Raw genomic sequence first — 10984 nt, forward strand, 5'->3', positions numbered from 1 at the left:
ATATAATCTTGTAATTAAAAGTCAAAATTTTAATTTCTAACCATAAGTAACCAATGCACAATGAGCATAAATAAACAGCTACTAGATTTCCTCATCCTGTGTTTGCTTGACTAGATCTTACGATTCTAAAAAGCATGTTACATTTAGTGCTTTTTTTAATGCATAAGCAATGCTGTTTCTCTTAAGGGACAGTGGAACTGAACTTGGCATGTTGGGACATTTGACTGTCTGCATCTCGATCTTTTCCTGCCCTATACCAGACAGTGACGTAACTACATCTTATCTGCATCACTGCCCCGGCCAAGAGGTCCTGAGACACTAACTGAAGGAGACAGGATGCTTCTCCACGCAAGTCTCACTCCACAGAACTGCACACGTACATAAGGAAGCAACACAAATACAGTTGTTCAGCAAACCTAGAAAATGATTTCAGCCAGTACTATGACAGGAATCAGTCAAATACAAGTAAGCATTAAAAATAATACAGATTAACTGCATGGGATACTTCACTGCAAGATAAACTAATTTTGACTATTATCATTTAAAAAGTGTGTTGTTTTCAGAATTAAAAATCATTTTGGTAGTAAAAATGTCAATGTGTGATCAAACTGTTCTAATATCATAATGAAGAAAAAACAAATTAAAATTTAATTCTTAACAAAAGAAGGTAAAAAACTTCTTAACTGCTTATTTATTTATTTATTTATTTATTTACTTACTTACTTACTTACTTATTTATTTCCACCAAAGCAATGTCATGTGATGCAACCTAAAAATGTAAAATAATAATAATAATAAAAATCTAAGAGAACCCCTGTGTCAAGGCCAATACATCTCTTAAAATAGCAGATAATCTGACATATTTATAACAAAGCAAGTTTTTTTATTTTAAAAATTGATTAGGTAAGAAGGTACAAAACTGCTTCACTGCTTATGAATATTTTATGAATTTATGAATTTTATGAATATTTTGTTTTATTTTATATATTATATAACATAATATTTACATTTTTGTCAAAGCAAAGTCATGTGATGCAAGCAATAAATAAATAAATACTACTACTTCTACTACTACTAATAATAATAATAACAATAATAATAAACCCCTGTGTGTCAAGGCCAATTTAATTTAATTTAATAATTTTATTTTATTTTAGTCCACCAAAGCAATGTCAATGTCATCAAAAAATAAATAAAATAAAATAAAATAAAATAAAATAAATAAATAAAATCAAAGACAACTCTTGTGTCAAGGCCAATACATCTCTTAAAATATCAAATAATCAGACTCATTTATAACATTAAAAAACCCTTTATTTGATACAAGATACAAGAAGGTAGAAAAAATCCTCACTGCTTATTAATATTTTACTTTAGTTTAATTATTTTTGTCCACCATAGCAATGTTAATTGTCTCTTAAAATATCAAATAATTTGACTTATTGAAAACATGGCAAGGTTTTTAGTTTGTATTTGATTACACCACATGATATTTTTATAGTCATGCAAAAGTTAATACATTTAAAAACTAGCATGAATACAGCAAAGTTAATATATTTTAAAACAAACAAAAGAAAAAAAAAAAAAAAAAACATTTTTAAAAATGATTTTTTTCTTTACTTTAAACTATCTTATTTGCCATAAGCCCATTTTCAATAAAACTAAAACCATAAAAACATTTTTGCTACTTGAAATAAATGTAAACTGATATCTCAATTCCATTTAGTTTAACTTGATGTACTAAAATTGAAATAAATAAATAAAAATGATATAGACAAACTAACTATAACAAAACCTAATAAAATGGCAAACACACAACAACAACAAATGAGTAAAATTTAAAATGATGTAAAATAAAATCTCTCAATGATACTAAAATTGTGTCCATAACCAGGCTGCATAACAAGTACTACCAGCCTTAACCAAACAAGTGTTTGATGGTGAACAGAACAACCATCTAGACCAGCATAAACCAGCCAGGACGAGCACTGAAAATCATACTGATCTAAGCTGCTCAATAAAAAAGTCATGCATCTATTTTTCTTATTACCGAAAAGTGCCCAAAAGGAACATTTGTGATAAACACCATTTTAAAACAACATTATGCATACTAACCAAGCTGATTTGAGAGGTGCTATGAGGGCCAGGAGCGACAACAAAACAACTTTTGCATATTCAAATCATTCGCCGCCACGATTAACCATGAATAATTAGCATGTGAAAGCTGTTTAGCATATTGAACTAGACTGACGTGCGCTACGTGCTCGAATCTCCTGGTACAGCTAAACTCGCTCGCAAGATGTATCATCATTTGTTTTTATGAACCTCGCTGCACGGTCTCCATGGGCAAAGCTAATTCAATGAACCATCAGGTCATTAGCACAGAGCAGAATAGCACGCTTATCTTAGTAAAAACTCATTACAGAACGTACCACCGTCTTTGTGCAATATCGTTTCCATTTAAAAAGGGTAATTTGACAGATAGAGATGTATGAAATGATTGCTTTTTGCAGGTGGTTTGCAATTGTTTGCTGTCATTGGTAATGAAAACAATAGTTTCATGCTCCACTTGCTAATCCGTGTCCCCCGGTAAACGCCTCATATATTACACCTCGCTGATACCAGCGGAGGTTTATGCAATGCAGATAAGCTTTTTGTGAAAGTGAGGATGTTTATGGATGATTAACAGCCTAATTAATCATGTGTAGACAAGACATCGTACATGCTCAATGCTTTGCGCCAGTGTAACACTTGCGTTTGACAGGCTAGTGTGAGAGCTCTGAATATTTTAAGTTAGTACAGGGTGTTTTTAAAATGAGCATGTTGATAAGAACCCATGTTTGAAGTGAGACATTTGCGATTCTAGCACAGAAATCTCTTGAGAATGAGGAACAGAGGTGCTGCGTTAGCTTCCCGAATTCATCTTGCACAGTTGTGTGAACAAATGACATAAATATGCTGCTGTTTGTGTGTTTCTGCGCTCATATTCTGCAGATGTACAGGGAGTCGGTGTGATTACAGTTTTCACTGGCCTTGCATTTGGCCTCTGTGTTCGATTCTTATTGATTTCAGACCTTTGACAAGTAGACATGTGTCCTTACAAATGATCCAGCTGGGGGGTTTGGGCGATATGAGCAACATGCTCCATTACATATGAGATGGCAAAAGCACTGAGAGAAAGCAATTCACTGAATAATAACGTCAGCTGCTTGCAAAGAGTGTCAAAATGATGCAAAAAATGATTTTCTAAAGCTATAAATAAAGTCAGTACTACTTCAGTCTTTCTGCCTCAAAAAATCGCATTTGGTTCAAGGTGTTACTGCTGTTTCTTTGTCATTATTTGTGAAATTTCGAAGCAATTTCTGAGTGAAAATAGTTTCAAAGCAAATCCCACACCATTTTTTTCAGTGTATTATACAAGAAAGCAGAACAAGATTTCACTTGATGGCTTATCTTTTTCTGTAATTTGACTAGACGGGGACCTTTACAAAAGTGACTGAAAAGCCTTGCTGGCTGTTCATTGTATTAAGGTTCAAAGATTGATAATAATTCATGCATACAGGATGTATATACATGTCTTTTTTAAAAAAAAAAAATAAAAAAAAATGGTACAGATATGTACTGTACCATTAAGATACTAATATGTACTAATTTGTATTTTTAAAATAGGGTAGAATGGGGCCTTCGATATTATTTTCCTCACAACCATTAGATGGCAGAAAAACATGGCGTAGCACTTTCCAAAATTTACTTTTCAAGATACACGTGCAAATTTGTCTGATCCTTTGCAGCGCAAAGTCGATTCTGTGTTTACTTGATCTAACATTTGATGTTTTTAAAAATGTTGTAGATTTAAGTAGCAAATGAGAATTGTTAAAAAAGAATATATCTTGAGACAAAGGTCTTCTTAATGATTTACAGTTTTGTTTAAGATCATTAAAACAACAGTTTTTAAATAACGAAAGAATATGTAAAAGTATGGTATTTGGGGTCAAAAGTGCCCCTGCTGTTGGGGCTAAAAGGCACAATAATTAACATGATAATTAATAGATGACTGACTTTTCCATTTGTTGACATAGTTAGATTCAAATGGTAAATATCATATATTATGTTGGGTGTCCATCTTAGAAATAATCAGTGTTGGGGAGTAACTAGTTACATGTAACGGAATTACGTAATTTAATTACAAAATAAATGTAAATTGTAATTAGTTACAGTTACTGAGAAAAAATGTGTAATTAAATTACAGTTACTTTTGAAAAATGCCAGTGATTACAAAGGGGATTACATCTGAATTTTTTCACACCTCCACCCCCACTTACAGATTTAATTGACTTCTTTTAAATTGCATTGACTGCTCTAAAATGAGACACCAATGTTTCAGGAGTTTAGGACACAGAATAGGACACATGCTTATTCGATAACTGTTTTATTTCCTATTTGGGTTTATGCATAACTTTATTTTTTAAGATAGTTTTTTTAGATAGCATTGTTAGATGCTAGTGTTTTCTGTCATAACTATTCAAACATTTGATTTCAAACCCAGTATCATAGCTATTAAACTATTTCTTGTTATGATTTCAAATCTGTATTTAACCTCTCAATGATCTCAAAGTAAATAAGAGCTGTTAAGTCTGAATTTGTGGCGTTGGTGCCAAAAGCCTTGTGGTTAGCGCGCCAACATTCAGTGCAACTCTGCTCACGGTGACCCGAGTTCGATTCCCATCTCAAGGCCCATTTGCTGATCCCACTCCCCTCTCTTCTCCCAGCTCTTTCCTGTCATCTCTCTACCGTCATATCACAATAAAAGGCACAAAAAGTAAAAAAACAAAAAAAAAAACTGAATTTGTGTGGCTGTGCCTGATAACAACTGGTAAAAGCTAATAACTCATTCAGGGCAACTTAAGTCAGTGCTATATTCTTGATAGTTTTTCTTGGCGTAAGCTTTGCATTTGGTTAGTTAATAAAATATTAAAGCTTAATTCAATATTATGTGGACAATTTCTTAATTCTGTCATCTTGGTATCGTGGACTCACTCTATTGTTTCATACAAACGCAGCTGCTGCCATTTTTTTATTTATTTTTTTTTTGTACACTGTAATGGAAAATAAGATAACTAACAAACTAGTACTACTACTTAATTATTTATGTGGTGAAATGTTGTGTAAGAAAACTGGTATGACTGCACTGTATCCCTAAAATGTCTAGTTTGAACTTGCCGTTTGCTAGCAACTGATTTCTTCATAGAAGCTTTGCGTTCAAATATTTCAACTCAGATCAGTGTTTCATGTCTAATAATTTTGACACAAAACATCTAAATAATCTATCAAGCAGCTGTGTAATAAGTGGGATAATGTACATCCAGCCAGTTGTTATCGCAAAATAAATATGTATATTATCCCTTACTTATTATAATCTTAATTCAAGTGCTAAAGGATTTTGAAAGTCTGACCGTAATCAGTGTTAAGTGTTACTGTAAGGTTAACTCTGCCTGGTTTAAATGTTTCAAAATGATTAACAGTTAAAAATATTAGAAATTTAGAAAAGTAATCAAAAAGTAATTAAAAGTAATAAGTTACATTACTTTAATAAAGTAATTGAAAAATTTCACTACTTATTACATTTTAAATCAAGTAACTTGTAATCTGTAACCCATTACATTTCCAAAGTAACCTTCCCAACACTGGAAAAAAACATGCTATTAATCATATCTTATAATAAAATATCAATTGTTGTTATTACTGTTACTATGGGATCTCCTTCAGTGCTTTCAGAATCTACTTTTTAAAATGATTTTATTTCTGTATTTTAAAATATATGTTTTATATTAACATATTTTAATGACAGTATATTCATTGCAAAATAAGCAAAAAATAGTACCAACTTTGCTAAAGTGATTCTAAGTATTAACTGAGACATTATTTTAAAAACATTATTTTAGCTTAAGTATTTGTATCCATACTGTGTGCCTTTTACCCCATGCTGGTGAACCTTTTACCCTGTGTGTTGGGTAAAAGGCCCCCCTTGCCACCTCATACATTTATAAGATTTTTAAACAAAATAAATGACTTGTATGATTTTTCGCACACAATCTGTTGCTCCATAAATGTTCAACAAACATATTTCGACAAACATGTATTTTTTTGAAATCATACACTCTGAGCACAGTGAAAAGCACATTTTTTCTTAGGATGTGATTTAACCCTGTTGTACCCTACTAATATGCACCTTTTGGGGGTAAACAAGGTACAAATGTGACATCTTTGTAGCTTTGACAGCAGTATGTATTATATACATTTTGTGGATAATGTATTTATTATTTCACTAAAATTCATATTATTTTGGAATATAAATATAAAAGGGATGGAGTGTAGCTTTAGATGTTGGTTTGTTTGTTTATAATCCAATAAAATCTTTCTATAAAACAATTATCAGTGCATCTGTTGTAAGTGTGTTTGTTTAATATTTTTTGATCAATTATATCCATCATGTGAGGTTTTTAAGTTTTGTGGATTTGAGACTAACTGATAGTGCTAGGGGTGCATGAGACCTAAGGTTGAAAAACATCTTACCCGTCCTGAGATGCTCTAAGAAAAAGAGCTCTAGCGTCCTCTGCTGGTCATGAGAGTTGAAAGCACCATTTCTGATATGCTGCTGACCTCTCTGGCCTATACTGAAAAAACAGACAATGTACAATGTATATATATATTACTATATATATTTTACTCATAACCTGAAGGTTACATATGTTTTGGGTTTGTTAAATATGTTGTTAAATATTTTTATCTAATCATATGTGTTAATAAATGTGTTTTTAATTTCGATGCAGGAATATTTTTTGATAATTAAAGGATGGCCCACTTTACCTGAAAAGAAACTTGTCTAAAGTACAAGATCTCAAAATGTTTATTGGTATATATCCTGCAAATAACGCTTTATATGAACTGTATTCAAATTGAAACATAATAGTTGGACCTTAAAGCTAACAAAAGTAATAAAGAAAAAAAGAACATATAAGTATCTAAATGTCTACATTTTTTACAAAAAGTGGCCCACTTTTTATAATATAATATAATATAATATAATGTATAATATAGTATAATAATAATATAATATAATATAATTGTCCAAAAAAAAAAAAGAAAGTTGTCCAAATTAAGTTCTTACTAATGCATATTATTAATCAAAAATTAAATTAGGATATATTTACTGTAGGAAATTTACAATCATGGAACATGATCTTTACTTAATATCCTATGATTTTTGGCATAAAAGAAAAATCGATCATTTCTTGTTTTGTTTTGGTTTGGTTCGGTTTTGGGTTTTTTATGTTGTTGTTGTTGTTGTTTGTTTTTGTTTTGTTTATTTGCTAAGCTGAAATGTCATACCTATATTTCCACTGGCAGGCCAACTGAGTCCAAACGAGTTTTGTGTTGATTTCTTGAACACCTCTGATTAAGTTGGCTTGAGAAAGCCAACTGACTGATATGCTATTTTCTTCTGAGACTAAATCTGTCGACACTAACTCCTCCTACAGCTTTAACTCTACAAACTCCAAATTCAGCCCAGATCTTCAGACTGATCTGACTCGAGTTGCTGTATCTTTTCTAACTGATCCTAAAAATGACAATTAAATCTGGGAAAAAATACTTACATAGACTTACATTGACGGAATGTTCAAATGAGCCAACACTTTTCAAATTCTAACTGTCAAAACTCCCAGAATCCTTTGAGCCTCAATCAAGCTTCCCTTCTATGTACTGTATTTCTAATCCATTTAAACTCATTCAAACTCATCTATCTATCTATCTATGCCTAGCCACCAGAATAATGCTAGTAACTTGCTAATCATGCTAGAAACATGCTAGTAATTGGTTAATCATGCTAGTAACTTGCTAATCATGCTAGAAACATGCTAGTAACTTGCTAATCATGCTAGAAACATGCTAGTAATTGGTTAATCATGCTAGTAACTTGCTAATCATGCTAGCAACATGCTAGTAACTTGCTAATCATGTTAGTAACATGCTTGTAACATGCTAGTAACTTGCCAGTCGTGCTAATAACATGCTAACGACATGCTAATCATGCTACAGTCATGCTAGCAACATGCTACTAACTTGCTAATCATGCTAACAACATGCTAGTAACTTGCTAATTATGTTAGCACCATGCTAGTAAAATGCTAGTAACTTGCTAATAATCCTATAAGCATGCTAACAACATGCTAGTACCTTGTTAATCATTATAACATAATGCTAGTCACGTTAATCATGTTAATAACATGCTAACAACATTCTATCTATCTATCTGTCTATCTATCTATCTATCTATCTATCTCTGACAGACTGTATTGCCTTCAAAACATCCAAACTTTAACCTTTTAAAACTACTTTAGAATTCAAACTGTTTCAGACTGAAAACCATCAAACTTAAAACTTTTTAAAATTTCTTAAACTTTTCAAACCCTATAAACTTTTCAAACTCTTTAAAACTTTCTGTTCCGGCTTTCTCAAGCCAACTTAAAGTTTGTCTTGACGAACTTTTTTATCTAGTTGACCACTGCGATACTCTCGTTTGACACGATGTAAATAAGAGATTCGTTTATACTTTCTGAGATGGCGAGGATCTGAAATGAGCGACAGCTTTTCAGTGATTATAAATGAAGCGTATTTGCGCGCTTTCTGAGTTACATAATCCATTTCAAGAAAAGTTTGTTTTTCATGCTGATAAAAATGACCAAAGGCCACATAACCTGTACATGCAAAAAACATGATATAACATAAATCTGCATCCCTCATTAAAACGCGGGATTCGCTTTTTAAATTGCGTTGACCTAGTGATAAAATAAAAATTGTCACTCCAAGTATAACTCAATTTTTTAAAAATACATCCATAAACAATATCCCCTATACATAATTGTTTCGCTGTTTAAATTTATATTAAACCCTATAAAATATGTTTAATGGCAGGTCGAAATTGTGACAACTTGTCTGTTTTCCTTGGACAAAGCTACAGCAATAAACCTACCTTGAGAAATATTCATTCAAATATTTAAAGTTGTCCAAATGAAGTTCCTAACAACGTATATTACTAATTAGAAATTAAGTTTTCATATATTTACAGTAAGAATTTTACAAAATATCTTCATGGAACATGATCTTTACTTAATTTCCTAATGATTTTTGCCTTAAAAGAAAAATCAATAATTTTGACCCATACAGTGTATTTTTGGCTATTGCTACAAATAAACCCCAGCGACTTAAGACTGGTTTTGTGGTCCAGGGACACATATAGCCAGTGGTGGACAGTAACGAAGTAGTTGTAATTCGTTACTGTACTTAAGTACATTTTTCAAGTATCTGTACTTTACTGGAGTAGTTTTATTTTGAGTAACTTTCATTTTTACTTCACTACATTCCAAAGCGTAATATCGTACTTTTTACTTTACTACATTTCATAAACTTATCGTTACTCCTTATAATATATCACGTGCTCTGAGACGCACAAGCGGTGTCTGATTCATGAACAAACTGATTCTTTTCAATGAACCTGTTAAACTGATTCCCCAATCGCACCAAACGATTCATTCACGAATTGGAATGATCCGATTGCAGCTGTTCTCGAATCGACAACTCATTGATTCAAGTGATCCGTTTAGAGCGAGTCTCCAGTCAAATGAATTCACAAGTAAAAACCGGGAGATCTTTTGTGCGCGCGACCGATGCTGCGAAAAGTAAGTTACCAAGGTCGAATTTTCGTATCAGAGATGGGGACTCGAGTTTGAGACTCGGACTCCAGTGCGACTTAAGTCGCACACACAGTGACTTCAGACTCGACTTGAGACTCGTCCTCGAAAGACTTCAGACTCGACTCGGACTCGAGCTGCGGGACTCGTGAACAATGTTTATTTTTAGGAAACAACTGATGAGCTCGCTGTTATTCAACTCCCTCCATTACCCATAACCTGCCCATGTAACACGCGACGTGTATCTGCTGCGCGGGCGCGGCCACATTTTTTTTTTTTTTTTATTTTAGGCGCGGCCGCCACACATGAGAGGACAACGAACAAACATGTCGACTGCTGTGCCATTCATCGTTAGCTTTGGATTTTAAAACTTCAAACAAGACGGCCCAAACAGAAGAAGTGCTCAATGCAAAATATGTGATATGAGGATAAAAGATTCAGTATAGACAGCGTCATTGATTATAATAGAGCTTTGTGATATCGCGAACTAAGCTTTTACTAATTTTAAGGGAGTTTGTAAATGAGATACTGATTTAATACAGCAGTTAAATAAACAAGATGTTATTATTAAGTGACTTTCATTGTCTGACTGTAACACTGTTGCCTGATTTTGCTCTATTTCGTCGTCAGAAGTAGTCTGAAACAAGTCACAACTGAGCCGCTGCGCATCTCCATTCAAACACAGCGGTGTTTCGTTTATGAATGAACTCGTTTTTAAAACGAATCTAGTGAAATGATTCAATTTCCCATTCATAAAGACAGTCACTCTTTATTCCTAAATGAAGCAGCAGTTCGAACGAATCAAATGAATGATATGATTCAGTAATTAAATCAGTCTCTTGCCGCCACCTGCTGGCAGTTATTTAAATCATTTAACATTTCTGTATTAAAACAATTTGATTTAAAACATTAATCTCAACAATGAATTTAGGAATATGATTGCACTTCTGCCACCTCTGAGCCTCATTAAACATATGAAAAGGTAAAAACAAAAGTTAAATTCCCTTGTAAATCACTTTAAGGAGTCAAATATCACCTCATAATGGGAAGGCAAATTTTTTTATCAGATTTTTGGATTATTGTTTAGAATGTGCTCCTAAAATTTTGATTGTGCTACTATTTTTTTAAATTAGGAGCACAATGTGATGTTTGACCATATTTGGTCTTTCTTAATTTTTGGTCTGTACTGTACTGTGTGTTCATGCTACAAGGCAAAATACAGATATTAACTTAAA

Source organism: Labeo rohita, chromosome 8 (genome assembly GCF_022985175.1).
Source record: "Labeo rohita strain BAU-BD-2019 chromosome 8, IGBB_LRoh.1.0, whole genome shotgun sequence".
Classification (NCBI taxonomy): domain Eukaryota; kingdom Metazoa; phylum Chordata; class Actinopteri; order Cypriniformes; family Cyprinidae; genus Labeo; species Labeo rohita.